The 18,794-nt window shown below is 47.1% G+C and overlaps 1 protein-coding gene across 1 annotated transcript in view; it reads right to left on the minus strand.

Annotated features, from left to right (window-relative positions):
* The window catches only part of trim62.1 (tripartite motif containing 62, tandem duplicate 1), a 61,119-nt gene that overhangs the window by 40,641 nt on the left and 1,684 nt on the right, over positions 1-18,794 (minus strand). The window lies entirely within an intron of this gene.

The following is an 18,794-nucleotide window of genomic DNA, read 5'->3' on the forward strand; positions in this document are numbered from 1 at the left end:
AGAGACAGAGAGGGAGAGAGAGACAGAGAGAGAGAGAGGTGACCTACAAGAGGTGTGCAGGCAGGGGTAGCACAGCATGTGGTGTTCTGTGGCGTGTGTGGTGTTCTGCGGAGGGCTCTGCACCATCAGCACCTCACCCATCAGCCCACACTCACCCATCCGTCCATTAGCCAACCCGCCCACCCGCTGCTCTGACTGGCCATGAAGCGGTCATACTCATGCTCACCTTCATCACCATCCTCCTCCTCCTGACTCTGGAGGCCGACCCACTGACAACCACCATCACCACTGGTACTGCTGTCAGCATCCACCTACTCTTCCTCATCATCTTCCTCCTCCTCCTCTTTATGACTCAGGACCCCTGAAGCACTGGCCATTTTATTTTGGAAGTGGATTTACTCTGTTCCCTTCCACCTTTGGGTTTCATGGCATCACGGTCTATGGTATTATAGCATAACAGTATGGAATTTCAGATTGGCTAATCCCCTATCTCGCCTCTCACAAATCAGTGCCTGTCAATCCGGTGTATGGGACTCAGGCCAACTAGCTGCTGACTCAGAGGCATGGATCCTACACTGATCTAGGATGGGGACCCATTAGGAGATTTTTTTTTTTTTTAAATAATCAATTCAGCTATTCTAATGTGATTTTTGATGATTAAAAAAATCACCACATGGATGAAAAATGGATACACAGATTTAAAATAGGTGTATTGATACAGTATAATGATATGTAGCTATGCAGGGACACTTTTGTGTGTTTAACTTATTCTTATTAGGCTTCTTCTGGTACCCAGAAGCACAACTGCCCACATGTCAACATGACTCAACATAACAGCACCATCACCTCCACTATGAACACCATCATCATCATTATCACAATCATTGTTACCATCATCAACACCATCACCATCCTCATCACCATTCCAATCCAATTCAATCACACACTGCTGCCGATGTGATGGACCTCAGCCTTCTGCTATCTGTCTATGCACTCACAGTGGCACATCTGCCAACTCCCACCAACCACCCCTCCCCAACCCCTCTCTCTCCCAAACCTCCCTCTCTCTCCCCAACCTCCCTCTCTCTCCAAAATAAAGAGCCAAAGCCATGGCAGCCCCCCATGAAGCAGGCGCTCTGAGGCTGCTGGGGCTCAGACGCCACGCTGGAGCAGATTATAATGTGTGTGGCTTTGCCCCCCCGGCCCCAGACAGTGCTAAATTTAGTGTAAAGCCACGCAGAGCACAGTGTCAAATCTGACCCCTTTGGGAGAAGCGAAAGGGGGAAAAAAAATAGTTATAAATTAAATAAATAAATAATAAAACACACACGCGCGCCCACACACACACACGAGCCCCCACACACACACACACACACACACACACGCGCGCGTCCACACACACACTCACTCACTCACACACACTCACTCACTCACACACACTCACTCACACACACTCACACAGACACACAGACACACAGACACACAGACACACAGACACACACACACACACACACTCTCTCTGAATGCGGGATTATGGGAGGAAAAAAAATTGTAATGTATGAGCATGTCATCTTTAAAAAGCTCCTTAGGATTAAATAAAAGCGCAGATAGTCAGCAGCACACCCCTGGTTTCAAAAACAAGCCTGTGGTGTGAGGATGTGGAGACTCCATATGGAGCTTCAGCACATCAGAGATCTCACACACACTCATGTTAAACACACAATACACAGACACGCATGCACCCACACACATACACACTCAGACAACACACACACACAAACACACAGGAGGTGACAATGGATCCAGCTGTTCATTATTAAGCGGAAACTTGTTACAGTTTTGTTTCCTATAAATGAATGCTCGCTGTACAGACACAGTGATGGGCATCATGGGATGAACCACACACACACACACACGGCTGACAATACATATACCTTTACAAACGCACAAAGTACAATCACATACATCCAATTGCATATATCTAACCACACATTAAATCAGCCACCAACACAGACACACACAAAGACATGTTAAGCGCAAGTCCCTGCATCTGGGGCCTACAGACCTTACAGACACTGTTTGTTTGGTGCCTCTTGGCTTGCTGGGTTTGCTGCAGCTGCAAATAACTCTCTCTCCCATTTTCTCTCTCTCTCTCACTCTCTCGGCAGCTTTCCGATCTAATTGCTTGCCAGTATTACTACTTTGTCTGACCTACTAAAGACTCTGTGTGTGTGTGTGTGTGTGTGTGTGAGTGATTGGGAGAGATGGAGAGAGAAAATGGACACACACACACACACACACACACACACACACACACACACACACACACACACACACACACACACACACACACACTTCTGGAAAAGTCTGATATTATCTTCTCACCAGCAACTTATCTGCTGTCTATGGAGCATGGCCTACAAGTGAACACAGGAAAGTCCCTTTGCAGCCCTGTCACACTCTAACCTGTAACACTGTGTGTGTGTGTGTGTGTGTGTGTGTGTGAGCGCGTGCGTGTGTGTGTGTGTGTGTGTGTGTGAGTGTACTTGTGCGTGCGTGTACTTGTACGTGCATGTATTTGCGTGGACATGCGGGGTGTAGGTGTACAAAAACCATGGCAGTGGGACAAGCAGGAGGGGGTCCCCCCGCCTCCACTACGCTGATATCATTGGCCCATCGATGTCCCATTTTTTCTCTCAGGATTGTTTAATGTCTATGTGGAGCCATTTGTCTTTTACTGATGAGCTGATTTTGAGAACTTAAACTTTGTTTAAGGCTATGTCTGTTGCAAGGTTGCCTAGTTGCTATTCTAGAATGCTACCTAGCCAGCAAACTGAACTTTTAAACAAACTTTAATTAAATTAAATTAAAGCTAGCTATCTGGCTTGTTAGTTTCTAGCTTAAAAATCTCATTGTTTTATTAATTTAGCATATACAATTAGAATAAGAAATGGTAGAAACTCAGCTTGGCCTCCATATACAAAAGTTTAATGAATTAGTTCATATTAGCACACCCTAGCAACTGCCAACTGTTGAGATGGCTCCCTAAGCAGCTAGCGTTAGATAGCAAGGATAGCTAGGTTACCTGGCATGAGACCCTCACCATGACTGTGCCATGAAGTAATGCTCTATTTTAGTCACCATACTGTAAATCTTTGTTGAGAGTGCCGACTGCCTCGCGTCTCGTGGATGTTCTTGCCTCGTATTCAGCAACATGTTGTTTCATGCGGGAATGAATGACAAGACACACGGACCTTTGCTGTGATTGAAAACGTTTTCCATTTTGGATTGTTTTCATCTGGCATTGTTAAGGATTTCGTATGTGAAAGGGGCTTAAGACAGAGACAACAACAAGGAGACGGAGAGAATGCGGTAAAATAAAGATGGCAAACAAGACAGAGAGAAGAAGAGAGATGGCAAACATCAGTGATGAGAGAGCGAGAGAGAGGGAGAGGAGGTAGAGAGACAGAGAGAGATGGAGAGGTGGTTAAAAGAGGGAGGGAGGGGAGAGAGAGAGAGAGAGAGAGAGAGATGGAGAGGTTGTTAAGAGAGGCAGAGGGAGAGAAAGAGAGAGAGAGAGAGAGAGAGAGAGAGAGAGAGAGAGAGAGAGAGAGAGAGAGAGAGAGAGATGGAGAGGTTGTTAAGAGAGGCAGAGGGAGAGAAAGACAGAGAACACTGGCCTTGGTCTGATTGGTTTGGGGCAGAATCTTTATGATTGGTCACTGGTAGACTGGCCCAGAGTGTCTTTGCCTGTGTGGGTGTACACACACACACACACACACACACACACAGTAGCGGAAGATGCTCTGTGAGAGCAGTGGAGCAGAACTATGAGGAATCAACACACCCCAGTCTGATTCAGTTCCATCTCCGCCTCATCCAAACAAATCAATAGCCACGATGTTCAACACAACTCCCTGCTTTTCCCCCATCAATCTTGGGAGTCAATTATCCCATCCGCAGATTGAGACATAACCACTGAAATTCCCTTCCGGTGTGTGTACACACACAAAGACACACAGACGCGTGCACACACACACAAACACAGACACAGACAAGTTTGCCAGCAGCATTAATACAATCACACAAACAACAAATTCCCATCACCGAGAGCGATCACTTAGCAACTACCCTCATGTTCCATGTGGAGCGACTCACATTCCAGAACATTCTCATGAGTATGAGCACACCACAGAAGGTCTGGGGGAGTGACTTGTCGACGCAAAAGCTTTAATTCGGCTACGGCTCCTGCAGGCAGCAATTCAGTGAGAAACACACCACCTACACCTTGCCTGGCTACATCTGCAAGTGTACTCCCACAAATAAGTTCTTCAAATAAGTTCTTTTTAAAAGAAAAGCTAATGGCTAAAGATATTTACTTTTTACAAATTAAGAAATCTTTATTGTGAAGAGTCTTTGTCAGACAAAAGTTTCTTCAAAAAATCTGTTAAAAAAAAGGTTTCTTTAGTGTTGAAACTGAAAACCAATTTTAAAAGGACTGCTCAGCATCAAGAGCTGAAGGTTTTTCTTCAGAAAAAAATCCTGATGACCTTGACCAAAGTATTCACCGTTCTAAAAAAAGAGTGGGAGTGGAAGATTTCATGTGGAGTGTGGAATCCCTCCTACGGGAGTTCCAGGGCTGCAGTGTTCTAGGAGACTCCGACACAGACCTGCCGGTGCTCAATAATTCATAGTGGATAAATGCCCACCGTTTGAGAGAAGAAGCCTAGCACTGCACTCCCACAGGCAGGGAGAGTTCACCGTGTGTGTGTGTGTGTGTGTGTGTGTGTGTGTGTGTGTGTCCAAGAATATAGACGCCAAATGACATGAATTCACTGTGCTTTCTGACTACCAGCTTGTCTGCAAATCACTCAATGAATGAACAGAAATGTTCTGAAGCTGAACGAAGATAAAACAGAAGTACTTTTAGTTGACCCCAAAGCCAATTTATTATGAGTAGACTGAACTATTGCTCTGGTCTTCCAAAAAAGTGTTTTGGAAAGCTACAGCTAATTCAGAACTGCTGCTCGACTTTTAGCAAAAACAAGGAAGAGAGAGCATATTACCGCTGTTTTAGCAGCACTGCACTGACTCCCTGTATCTTTTAGAACTGACTTTAAAACCCTTCTACTTGTATATAAAGCTCTTAATGGTTTAGCCCGCTCTTATATTACTGATTTTCTGTCGTTCTGTCTCGTCACGAGCCCCAGGGGTTCTCTTCGGCAAGTCTTTTAAACGTTCCTGAGGTCCCCAAGGACATGACTGGGGAAGCTGCTTTTATCCACTATGCCCCCAAACTATAGAACCCCCTATCAAAATGTATTACAGCGGTGGACTCTCTGGACATTTTCACACACACACACACACACACACAAACACACACAAAGAGGGAAACGCCTGACTGACATGTTGCTGACATGCCAAACTGGTTCTGGGCTCGGAAACTAGGTTTAATTTTCAATGAATGGCTGATCCCAGCTCCATAAAGGGAAAAGTTTCAGTTTCAGAATATACCATGGCACAAATAGATTTCCAAATCTTCCACTAAGCAATCAGAGTGGAATTTGCAGAGGTGGCTCCTTAATAGACCACTGACAGATTATCCTACTAGATGTTTCTCTCTCACACACACACACACACACATTCTCTTTCATATTATTCTTTTAATTTGGTTTTTATTCATGTTATCCAAGCATTTTATCTTTGAATTCTTTAAATTGCAGAGCTGATACTCTGTTTTATATCTCATGGATTGAGTCATCTACCCTTGGCTCTATCGTTTCACTATTGTTCTGTTTTTCCTTCTGATGAGAAAGCACTTTGCTGCATTCTATGTATGAAAAACAAATAAATTGTTATTCATATTATTAAGTAGGAGTTCAGTGTGGTATTTTGTGTGTGTATGTGTGTGTGAGTGTGTGTGTATGTGCGTGTGTTTGTGTGTGTATGTGTGTGTACAAGGGTCCCGAATGGTAGATTGAGACCAGTTTCTTAAGGTGCGTATGAGGGTTCTCTGGCCTGTTAGCTGACTGATGACTGATGTGGTATGATTGCCATGGCGATGAGCCATCCTTTAAAACTCTAAGCCCAGACAGAGAGAGAGAGAGATAGATAAATCAGAAATTGACAAGACATAGACCCACGGACTGATACACGGAGAGAAGAACAAAGACACAGATAAGGAGAGAGAAAGACAGCCTGTGTGTGTGTGTGACTCAGTTTTTTGGGTTACCACTCTCAAATCAGTCCTGATCGCGTCAGCGTCGTGTCCCTCCAGGGAAGGAGAGTGCTAATGAAGCCTCTGATCAACAGGACGTCTAATTAAATCACACAGAGCTAATCACTAATCGCTAACCGCGCATGAGCCTCTGGCTCTGCCATGGGCCCTGTGCTGCCCTGCGCTGCGGCGTAGCATAGCGTAGCGCTCGGTGGCGTGGGAGAATTAGCCCAGCTTACTGCCCCACTCTGGGCTCTGGGGCTCGGCCACAGAACAATGGATGCTAATCTGCGCTAATACCCTGTCTAATCGGAGGAGAGGAGCCGCTGTCCCAAAGCCAGCCGTGTGAGCTACCCCCTACACACACACACACACACACACACACACACACACACACACACACACACACACACACCCCACGCCACCATGCTAACTGTGAAAGAGCTGCAGCAGGTGTGTGTGTGTGTGTGTGTGTGTGTGTGTGTGTGTGGAAACAGGCGCAGAGCATCCAAACGACAGAGGACGGGCCAGAGGACTTGATAATTAGGGGTGCTCATTGGCTCAGGTCCACTTTAGCAGTAGGGCCGCAGTGGTTCCATGGCCCGGGCTGACTAGCTTCTCTACGGCAGGGGAGGGTTGACATCTAGCTAGCTACAATCCATTTATTGACACTGAAACTTGACTAGAAGTTAGGAGTGATCTCTGCGTGTATACAGTATGTACTGTATTTTATGTGTATTCTGTGAGTTCATGTGCCCGTATGCATGAGATAAAGACAAAACGCACACACAGACAAACACACACGTGCAGTATTGAACAGACCATAATAACCAGGCAGGAGGTGAAGGTTTAAGCCTCCTCATCTGATTTTTGGGATCAATTAGTGCGCAGCCACTTTGTGCAGTCGTTGTCATGAAAACAAAGCAAACAAGAACAGATGGGCCATTAGTGGCTGTGTGTGTGTGTGTGTGTGTGTGTGTGTGTGTGTGTGTGTGTGTGTGTGTAAGGGCACAGAGGAGATCTAAAGGCCCTCACTGCCTGCCCAGGACGCGAGATGGCTCAAAATGAAACAGCCAAACCCGGCCAGCCTAGCTAAACCTCTGCTTGGACGGCCATGATCCCATCACGTAGTGCCCAGAGGAGGCCGGGGGGGCTTAGGGCTCAGCGTAAGTCCCATATTTACAGACTTAACTTTTCCTGGCCAGCACCTTCTACTTTTCCTTAGCCCGAGATGACACACAAATCCGCTCCCCCAGTGCTCCAGCGCTCAGTTAATTCCCAGCGTGAGCCTGCGAGTTGGCCAGCGCTGCGGCAGAACCGTCCCCTTCGTGAGGCACTCGGACCGGGTCTAACACAGACACACACACACACACACACACACACACACACACACACACACACACACACCAGCACCCGTGTGCCAAACACGTCGGCTCAAAGACCAGCTTAAGCTCCGCAGCCTTACCCCTCTCAGCTGAACACGCAGCGGCTGTGAAATACAGACTCATCTCAGCTGGGTTGGCTTCCCCAAGGCTTGGGTGGCGGGCAGATGCAGCGTTTCCTGTATGGACCTGCATTTGCTGTAGATTCAGAGGGTATTTCGTGGTACGAATGGATCAAGCCTCGCTCTCAGCCGAGCCACGTAAGCTACAAACACCTGTGCTCCAAGGCTGCGAGGATGATTGAAATGTCATTTCTGCAGAGATTAGCTTGTGCATTATGTCCTTAGAAAGAAAAAAAACAACACATTTACAGCAAGGTGACACATGGCCAACAAAAATGTAGCTTCAACTGCGAAGCTTAAGGATCTAAAAGTCACAAATACAGAATCTCAGATACTGCAGAGGTGTGCTGTTGTTTGTATTACTGCACAGGCAGTGCCATGATCCAGCCACTTTGACATGACGGGATCCAAGATTGGCTGACAAGATGGATTGGCTGTAGGTCACAAGCCCATCAGTAGCAATTCTGCTGTGTGGAGCTCAAGACAATGCAGCATTTGCTTCATGTTGTCAGGCATGCGGCTGATAATCACTGGCACAGTGATTCATGGTGATTCACGTGGCTCCAAGTGATGGCACAGACCTGCTTATGAGCCAAGACAAATTCACGATAACAGGTTCACTGCTGTTACTCTAGGGCCAATGATTTTCCGCGATAACGGAAAACGGACGGAATTCGCGGAATGAACACTTTGAAACGGAATTGCACCTTTGAAACGGAAACATCATTTTGTTCATACAAATCGCCCAAATTCCCCTGTATTTTGGGCTGCAAGGCTATATTTCTTTCAAATAAACACAACAACGATTGCAACGATGAACAAACATTAATTAAAGAACAAAACCACTGAGAAAATGTCACGTCTGCGCTAAACTCTGCTCCGGCCACGCCCCCCTTTTCAACGGTTGACCCACAGATCTCCGCTAAAGCCACATTCAGTCACATTCACGCGCTCGTCTTCCCAATCGCATTTAAAACAAAAAATGTTTAGTCTTCTGTTCTGTTGATGGCTGGCAAACAACAATCTAAGAAGGGCACATGTTATTCACTCATTTTAAGCCATCAATCTACCTCAGGGTGAACAAAATGAGCTGAAACGGAAAAAAAAACGGAATTCACCAAATGTGAAACGGAAAATGCATTTTTTTTTAAACGGAAAATCATTGGCCCTATTACTCCGGCATCTTAAGACTGAAGAGAGGCACCATTCCACCGTACCTATCTCATTGGCCTACAGCACTTGCCAGCCAAAATACTCCCAGGCAAGACTATATTCCAACGCACGCTGCGGGGAAGCTGAAGACATGTTCACAGAGGGAGATTCATCACGGGGCCTCAGACTGCGATGGCGTTCAGCTACCTTGGGGAAAGGGGGGGGGGGCAGATTTCTTATGCAGCGCTACACGCGGCAGACATAATATTCATAGTCACAGATTTACAGCAGAGGATTGGAAGCGTCAAAGAGAAAATACAATCTCAGGCCCCGCAGTTCCATTACCTCAAGGACTGAGGAAGACACACACCCTCATCCGACACAGCCGCATACGGGAGACAAACACTCAGAGGATTTATTATGGGGGTTTGGAGGGGGGTGGGGTGTGAGATGTGTCTGGCCACAAATAGAGTGTCAGAGTTGAGTTTTTGCTGCCTCGCAGTTGAACGAAGTGCAGGCTCTGAATTCCTGTGTTTATTTAATGTTGCCGATGACTGCAGCCATATTAACAGACTGGGATTTATGACGGTGCTTAAGTCGGAGGCTTTCTTTTGATCTGAGAGGCATCAGACAAGTCTGCGGATGACTGCATTCAGGGCAACTTCTTGATGGGCACCATTAAAGACACTATCTGGAATGCGGTGCAGACAATGCTTTACTATTGATTATAAATGTTTTATCGTTGATCATTTCACGTTTATTACTAGTCAATACAAAGTAAACCGTCGACCTATAAAGTTGTTTACACATCTGACACTAAGGTTACGAGATGCCAAATATAAAACACCAACAGAACTTCAAACTTCATTGTCACATGGGTCAAAAATGACAAACGATCACAATGGTTTCTCTAGCATTTAGTACGTTTGGCAACACTTGGTTTATCCGAGTTGATCCCACTTTACAGTCATGTGATGTATTGTGTGGCCACACATTTTCTCTTCACATTGATTTGTTTTTCCATTAGTAACACTAACTGCCTGACCTAAATGTCACTTTGCCTGAACAACAACTGAAAATGCTGTTGCCTAGATTTGCCCAATTTACATGAATCATTCTCCATCTGCAAAACTCCTGAAAGAAACAGGTGTTTGCAGGTCAGAGAGAAATAAGGAGATATGGATGGTAGAAAAATCCCTGGTGTTCCTTCAGCTCAACTGGCACATTAAGGTGCTAATGGTCAATGGTTCGACAGCCAGGGAGTGCACATTCTGACCAACTGTAATTCCCTGTTGATAAAAGCATCGTTTGAATTAATACGTTTAGCCTCAAGGTAATGCAATTATAAATGTACGCCTACCTAGGACACAATCCATACAATCTGCATCAGCCATGTGGCCCTACAACCATACCAAGTTTCACGTGGATTGGGGAAATCTAAGTATATGATCGTCGCCCAAACATTGGTGAAAAAAAGTGAGGAGGAAGAGGAGAAGAAGAAGCAGCCGCAGAAGATGACAAAGATGAAGAAGAACAAAAAAATAAACACTATGACCTCTGCTACGTTAATATCTCCATTTACAACCCATCACATCCTGTTCCACTAGCAGCAATCTCGCTGACTTGATAAAGACAGGGGCAAAGGTACAGCCATGGGTGTAGTTCACACACTCTCTCTCTCTCACACACACACACACACACACACACACACACACACACACACACACACACACACACACACACACACACACACACACACACACACACACCCACACACCTTGTGATTAGAGAAGTTGCTTTGAAGCAGCCTTTTCTGCCCTCAATTTACCCAGCTTTGTGTAGTGCCTACCAGGGTTGCACCAAAAGTGCCATTTCCTAAAATTTCCTAAAATGGGGGAACGCAGCCTTTTACCGCCACGCCATGTAGCGCCGCCTGCTAATCACCGTTATGTGGCTAATAGATCAGAGAAGGACAATGAGAACAAGACAGGAAGACAGGGAGAAGAACGAGTGTGAGGGAGGAGAGAGGACTTGCAAGGAGCGAGAGACTTCGGTGGGTGAACGAGTGTGAGGGAGGAGAGAGGACTGCGAGGGAGGCCAGGCCACAGGAGAGGCGTTAGCTGCCACGGCTGCCCTTGAAAGTGCCTGAGTCAGGACTGCAGCCCTAGGCAGAGACAGTGTGTGTGTGTGTGTGTGTGTGTGTGTGTGTGTGTGTGTGCATGTGTGTGTGTGTGTGTGTGTGTGTGTGTGTGTGAGTGTGAGAGAGAGAGAGAGAGAAGTAAGGGAGACACTTTTAACCACAGGTGAGCACTGCTCCAAGGGCAGGTTGTGTGTGTGTGTGTGTGTCTTTGTGTAAGGGAATATAGAAAATAGATTTGCAGTTAGTGAACAGTACAGTAGAGAACAAGTGCATAAATGCTTGTGATCCCTCTGAATAGGGCCCACGAGATTATTGAGTATTTCAGCATGAGGATTGTCGTGTGTGTGCATGCGTGTGTGGGTGTACGTGTGTGTGTGTGTCTTTGTGTAAGGGAGAAAGAGGGACCTAAGTGCACACACACTTAGTGCACACACACACACACAGCAGCATGAGGATTGTCGTTTGTGTGCGTACGTGTGTGGGTGTACGTGTGTGTGTGTGTGTGTGTGTGTGCACTTAGGTCCCTCTTTCTCCCTTACACAAAGACACACACACACACGTACACCCACACACGCATGCACACACACGACAATCCTCATGCTGAAATACTCAATAATCTCGTGGGCCCTATTCAGAGGGATCACAAGCATTTATGCACTTGTTCTCTACTGTACTGTTCACTAACTGCAAATCTATTTTCAAAGGCCTCTATACAAGTGAATGTTTATGACAAGAAAATCCAACATCACTACAGGCAGAGGATTCCACTCGAGAGGAACACCAAGATCTGCTCAGCGGGTCTGTGTGATGAAGAGCCAGCCCTGAAAGATCAGAAGGGCTGTCGTCTCGTCTCGGCTAGTTTCAAGCGTCGCCTGCTGCTTTGTGGAGGACATTAATTTAACAAAAAAATTAATAATTCCCTGCCGCAAAGCAGTCTTTTTTTTGGAGGGGAGCTAAGGGGGGTTTTAAGGCACTATCTAATGACAAATGGAGCAGAAACAGATTCCTGGGGCGAGCAGGCGACTCAACACATTTTTTTTTTTAATCAGTCGAGGTCTCTTTTCCCTACTTGCCCCCGCTCCTAGCTCATGCAGCCATGAGACAGATTGGATCCCAATGACCTCGTCCTCAGTCAGAACCCCTTCCCTGGGCTGCTAGAACTAGAACACTAGAACACTAGAACTCAGCATGGAACGAAGCACACCACCCCTCTGGTCTGCTAGACCTGGGCTGTCACCAAGCACCAGCGATGGAAAATAACAGCAGGGCGCAACAACCTTGAATCCAATTGCAACTGTGCTTGTCCCCCTGATACTGCGGAGTATCAATTGGCTTCGGTGGCGGTGCAAGGACACTGGAATGAGCGGAGACACAGCAGCAGGTAGCCTAGCACGTGCTGGCCGCAACTGGAGCCGATGAAGGGAGAGCCGAGCGGGCTGTTCAGACACAGGTTGGCTCCTATTGGGCCACGCAACAGGCAGGGGAATTGCTACATCTGCTAGTTAAAATGTCAACATCAGAAACATGAGAAAGAAAACATTTTCTTTTCATGAAAGCACAAATACTGTCTGTGCTGTACAAAAAAAAAGGTTAGGATCCGTCTGTGCTCTGAACACCATTTTACACTGAACAAACTAAACACAACACGGCAGGTCTTGGTCCCATGTTTCATGAACTGAAATAAAAGATCCTGTCAATCATCCCTGCTCACAAAAAGTTGTCCAATCCTGTCCTCACCTTTATGTCTATAGCCATAGTTGATCACTGATTTTTTTAAAGAACTGTAACTCAGGAAAATGTTCTTTATTGCATTCATATTCTTGCTCAAAATAATTCCACACACCAATAACAACAACTGAAAGCCAAAGCCAGTGGAAATCACTGCATCAGGCAGAGGATTCGGAGCGTCTACGCCAGGCTGCAGGATCCCCAGGCTAAATGCATCCCAGGCTTCTAAACCTGTAACCTATGTTGTGATGAAACGGTGCAGGAAATAATCTCTTTACACGCGAGAGCGCATGAGTGCTCAGGCCACTGGCTGGCTGGCTGACTGACTGGCTGAATCCTACAGGCTGGATAGCAACAGGCATGATCAGCTAAGTCTAGACATGCTGATGGATGCTAAGAAAAAGACCCATCTCCCTGTGGACTCTGGAGTGCATTAGTTCCTTCTGTACAAAAATCCCTTCGCCCAGCACCCCCAAGCACACGCACGCACCCCCAAGCACACGCACGCACGTACCCCCAAGCACACGCACGCACCCCCAAGCACACGCACGCACGCACGCACCCCCCAAGCACACGCACGCACGCACCCCCAAGCACACGCACGCACGCACCCCCAAGCACACGCACGCACCCCCAAGCACACGCACGCACCCCCAAGCACACATACGCACGCACGCACCCCCAAGCGCACGCACGCACCCCCAAGCGCATGCACCCCCAAGCGCACGCACGCACGCACCCCCAAGCACACACACGCACGCACCCCCAAGCACACGCACGCACCCCCAAGCACACGCACGTACCCCCAAGCACACGCACGCACGCACCCCCAAGCGCACGCACGCACCCCCAAGCACACGCACGCACCCCCAAGCACACGCACGCACGCACCCCCAAGCACACGCACGCACGGGGGCGACAGTGGTACAGGAGGTAGAGAAGTCGGTTAGTAATCAAAAGGTTGCTAGTTCGATTCCCTGTCGAAGCGTCCTTGAGCAAGACACTGAACCCCTAATTGCTCCTGATGTGCAGTGTGCCATCAGTGTAAATATAAAATGTGTATACATTGTAAGTCGCTTTGGATAAAAGCGTCTGCTAAATGTAAATGTAAATGTAAACGCACGCACCCCCAAGCACACGCACGCGTACGCGTCCCGGAGTCAGGATACACAAATCCTCTTGCCATCACCTACCCCTTCACAGTGTTTATGCATAAACATGGAGGGAGGCTATACGGTGAGTGTGTGTGTGTGTGTGGTCTAAGGGCTTAAGTATACTTCAAAACATCTGCGTTTGCGCAAACAGAGCGTATGTGCGCATTCGTGTCAAAGTATACAAATGTGGCTGTTGCAGACACGTCTCTCAGCGCACAAGCTCACTCACTAAATCACCGTGTATGAATGTTTACGTTGTGTGAATCTACAACAAAATCTCGCGGAAGTATACTTCAGATTTAATGGTGTGTGTGTGTGTGTGTGTGCATGCATATCTGGCAATGATACACACTTGAATGACTCACTTGTTTGTGTGTGTGTGTGTGTGTGGGGTCTGGTCTGTGTTTTGAGAGTTTGAGTGTAGAGCTTATGTATGATTGTATGTGTATATATGTGTGTGTAGGCATGTGTTTGTGTCTTGGCATATACACATACGCTCAAGGTTAGAAATGCTCAACACACACACACACACTCCCATGTGAGTACCTGCAGAGGGAAAACGGGGTTGGCAGAAGAGCCTAGCAAGCTCTCTGCCATTAATGCCAAGATCCTGGAGCAGAGGTCACAGGAGTGACATGCAAAGTTAAGGAGATTACACAAACAGATCCAGTCCACCAGGCCTGAGGCAGCAGCAACAGCAACAGGCAAAATCCTGCCTTCTCTGCATGCACCGGCTGCCATCAGCCACTGTTTACTGGGCACGGCCGAGCATGCTGGGATGCCCAGCGTGGTGGGAGCTGGATGCAGCTTTTAGAGTCCCAAATTAACCCCCACCCTTCTGTGAATGTGGAGTTATTGACAATTCCACTGTCCTGGCTCTGTATGTGCACATGTTGACACGTGCTTGTAAATGTGTGTGTGTGCGCGCAAGTAGGTGTGTGTGTTTAGGGGGGAGGGGTGTGGGGGGATCCAGAATAACAACCTCATGGATTAATAAAACGAGTAGGAATTAAATGACCTGAATTGGGCATTAAACTGCTGAATAATTGATCATGTTTTCCCAAAGATGCTGTTTTACAGGCCATGAAGCAGGAATGGAGCTCTGCTGTGGCTGTTTTTCCCCTCCTCACCTGACAGCTGGTTGTATTACCGCATCATGCCAGGCTGTGGGGAGACAAGGTGCAGGGTCTCAGAAGGTGTCATTACTGACAGACAGACACACAAGACAGGATGGAGGGGGGAGGGGAAGAGGACTGCAGAGGCCAGGAACAAACAGAGAGGAAGAGATGCAGAGGCAGAGGGGGGGGGGGGGGGGTAGATTGAAGGGTGTGCCAGGTACAGAGAGCAAGGGAGCAAGAAAAAGACAGCTGATCGATGAGCATGAGACAGACAAAGAGAGAAAGAAGAGAGAGAGATGGAGGAAGAGAGAGAGAATATGAGGGAGACAGAAATACACAGAGAGGGGAGAGACAGAGAGAGACACAGAGAGAAAGAGAGACAGAGAGAGACACAGAGAGAGAGAGAGACAGAGAGAGACACAGAGAGAGAGAAAGAGAATGCCTGTTGGAATATCACTCCAAACCAGCCCGCAGGGAGCTGCTGTCTGTCGGCTTCACGGTGGGGACGAGATCTACGCTGGTTCCCTGGCGAGCTCACACTGCCGCGGAGGCCCTGATGAGAAGTAGCCAAAACCACTGCAACAGGAAGGGCTGGACTAACAGTGGCCAGCTTCCCGCGGGCTGACCGCAGCCACGTCCAAGGCTATCGGGGCTCCCAAAAGAACTGCTGGGCCTTAAGGCAAAGCTGCTACACATAATTATCCATCAAACAACATATGAGTGTTAAAGCATCTAGATGGGCAGAACAAGCTCTCTCTCGCTCTCCCTCACTCACACACACAAACACTACACACACAACACACATCAGGAAGAACATAAACGAATAACGCTCACACAGTAGGCTGGAACAGAGATTCCTTAGAGTGCCCAGCCTGATGGCATTCCATTTTCTGGCGTTATTACCCACTTGTAAGCGTCTTTAAACACATAGGCCCCCTCCCTGGCACACACACACACACACACACACAACACACACACACAGGCCCCCTCCCTGGCACACACACACGCCCCCTCCCTGGCACACACACACACGCCCCCTCCCTGGCACACACACACACACACACACATACACACACACAGGCCCCCTCCCTGGCTTATTCAGTGGGCCCCAGCTGTGTAATACTGATGACATGTGGGCCTGTGCAACTTTAAGTCATTTTCCATAAGCACTGCTACAGCCCATGCCCACACAGAGAGAGCAGATTGAGACAGGTTCACTGCCAACCTGGCTGCACCGTGACCACAAATGAGACGAGATTGGTTCCTGCAATTGCATCAGGCTTAGGGTATTTGCAGGCAACTGGAAGACTGACAGGAAGTAGACCATTATGCGCTGACGCCGAGAGTGGGGAGACTCTGGCAAGAACATCATTAGTTTGAGAAAGAATCTTCTGAAGAGAACGCCATTTACCTGTTTAACTAGTCTCTTCAAAGCACCGAATTTGAAGCCTTTTCATACGAATCAAAGGATAAGCATGTCGCTTTAAGAAAAGAGAGACAGGCAAGTAAAGAGAGGAAATAATGTTAAATTATTTAACTGGAGATTTTCTGATGTGCTCAGAGAAAGCAGGAGGAAACGCAGACCTAATTAGGCTATTTCGGTTATGCTGGCATTTCTCATCTGCGGTTTAATTCAAGAGTGTACTAATCATCGTCTTTCAGGCTTGCGACAAATTAAAAACCCACACAAAAATGTGAAACACTCCTTCTGAGAACTTCAAAAGCCATGCAGACTTCAACAAAGAAAAGCAACAAATATTCTTTAAATCTCAGACATCCAAGTTTCCTTACATTTTTGCTCTCGGAAATCGAAATCGATGCACATCTCCCCAGGCGTCCCCCACAGGCTCAAGGCACTTTGCTTGAGCTAAACCGTTCCATTAGCGGTGAAGAGTGGCTGAGGAATTTCCTGGGAAACTGCTCCTTGTGTGCGCCAAAGACCCTTGGCACAGGAGTATGCCCATCTCCTTGGGAATGTTTGTTTCTGGAGGGAGAGCCTGGAGTGCCTTTCCGTCAGGTCTCATAGAGACAGCTAAGAGTCGAGTCGGCCGGCTGGCCAGCGTACTTGGCCCCAGAGTCTGTGCAACACACAGCAAGTGGAGGTGCGGACACGGGGGGTTGGGGGGTGTTCATAAATCTCTCCCTGGGGAGCCTCTGGAAAAGAGAGCGACACAAATCGCCTGACAACTGCAGCGTGTTGCACTAATTAATTCTCCATCGGGATTACACACACACACACACTTCAAAAAGCTGTTTTTGGTCTTGCTCACTAAACGTGTGTGTATGTGTGCGTGTATGTGTGCGTGTGTGTGTGTGTAAGCGCGTGCACATGTGAGTACCAAATTATGTGGCTGCTTAAAGTTCGAGGCAAATGAGTTTGCAAGAGAGGCTGTTTTGCAACAACAGGAGGAAATAGGGGTTGTATTTACATAATACACCTCCGGGGATCAACTGAACTTGCCCATAGAGTAAACACATTTCAACATAGAGTTGGTAGACTGAAAATCCCTGCTCTTTGCTCCGTTGCTATAGCTACATGTCAAGACAGAGACAACTGGGCTTGCCGATGATGCAGCTTGCCATAAACTACCAACTATTTCCTTATCCACAATGACTAACTGCGATGCCGGGGAGGGGGGGGGGGGGGATTGGAAACCTCAGGTAGTCCAAGCAGGCCCCCCTTGTAAATGCTTCAGATAAGCACACAATACACAAACAAGATGGCCCTCCATGAGCTGTCAGTGGTGTCTGTTATCAGGCCCTCACGTGTACGCGCTGAGTGCAATCACTGTGTTGAACAAGCGCATTGGTTAAGATAGCGGCAGGAGAGGAGAGCCCTGCTCCAGCTCAGGAAACAGCCATGGGGGTGCAGCCAAAGTCCTTATAGACAGGTCTCGCCACTCGGCAGCCATCTTGGCAACAGGCTCCTATCTAAAATTAATGTGGAGAGATCCCGAACTCCACATAGGATGGTCAAACAAACATTTAAATCTGTCATAAACAGTGTGGACATTCCCCCCCACCTACTCAAATAAGATTTTTTGTATTCTTCGTGTTGACTTGTTCACTGCGCACGCACCAATTTTCACAGCATGGCTATTGCTGTGGTAACGGTGGAAATAAACAGAACGTTCAGGTGAGTCTAACCACCAGTTATGCCGTATCCAACAATGTGTTTGGCTCTTTATGTTGCAGGGCAGGACTTCCAGTTACAACTCCAGCATATAAAGCATTACGGATTCTCCCCCTGATTCCCCCTTCATTTTCCCGTCAGTAATTTGTCTCCTCACCTACAACACCTCTGGTACAGCACTGCTGCACCAAAGGTCATGGTGAGGAGTGGGGTGCCTTTTGAAGAAATGAAAAGTGTGTGCGACTACGAGTTATTTATTTGGCACTCTGAGATTCTTCTGAATGAAGAGTGCGTTACAAATAAAATGAATTATTATTATTTATTCCTTCATTCATTTATTAATTCATTCCATTCTTCCTGTATTCATTCATTCTTACATACATACATACATACATACATACATACATATGTGCACAGTGAACACTGAAATATAGCCTAACTCCTTGTCAGTCGACTTTCAAAATGCAACAGCAGTCAAAGAAGAGAATCAGACCCTTTAGATAAAATACATACAAGGAAGGAAATGCCTGACTGATATATTGCTCAGCTTAAAATGTGCTGTGCTAGGAAACTAGGTTTCATTTTCAATGAATGGCTGATCCCAGCTCCATAAAGAGAAAGGGTTCAGTTTCAGAATATACCATGGCA

This window comes from Clupea harengus, chromosome 5, assembly GCF_900700415.2.
Source record: "Clupea harengus chromosome 5, Ch_v2.0.2, whole genome shotgun sequence".
In the NCBI taxonomy this organism is placed as follows: domain Eukaryota; kingdom Metazoa; phylum Chordata; class Actinopteri; order Clupeiformes; family Clupeidae; genus Clupea; species Clupea harengus.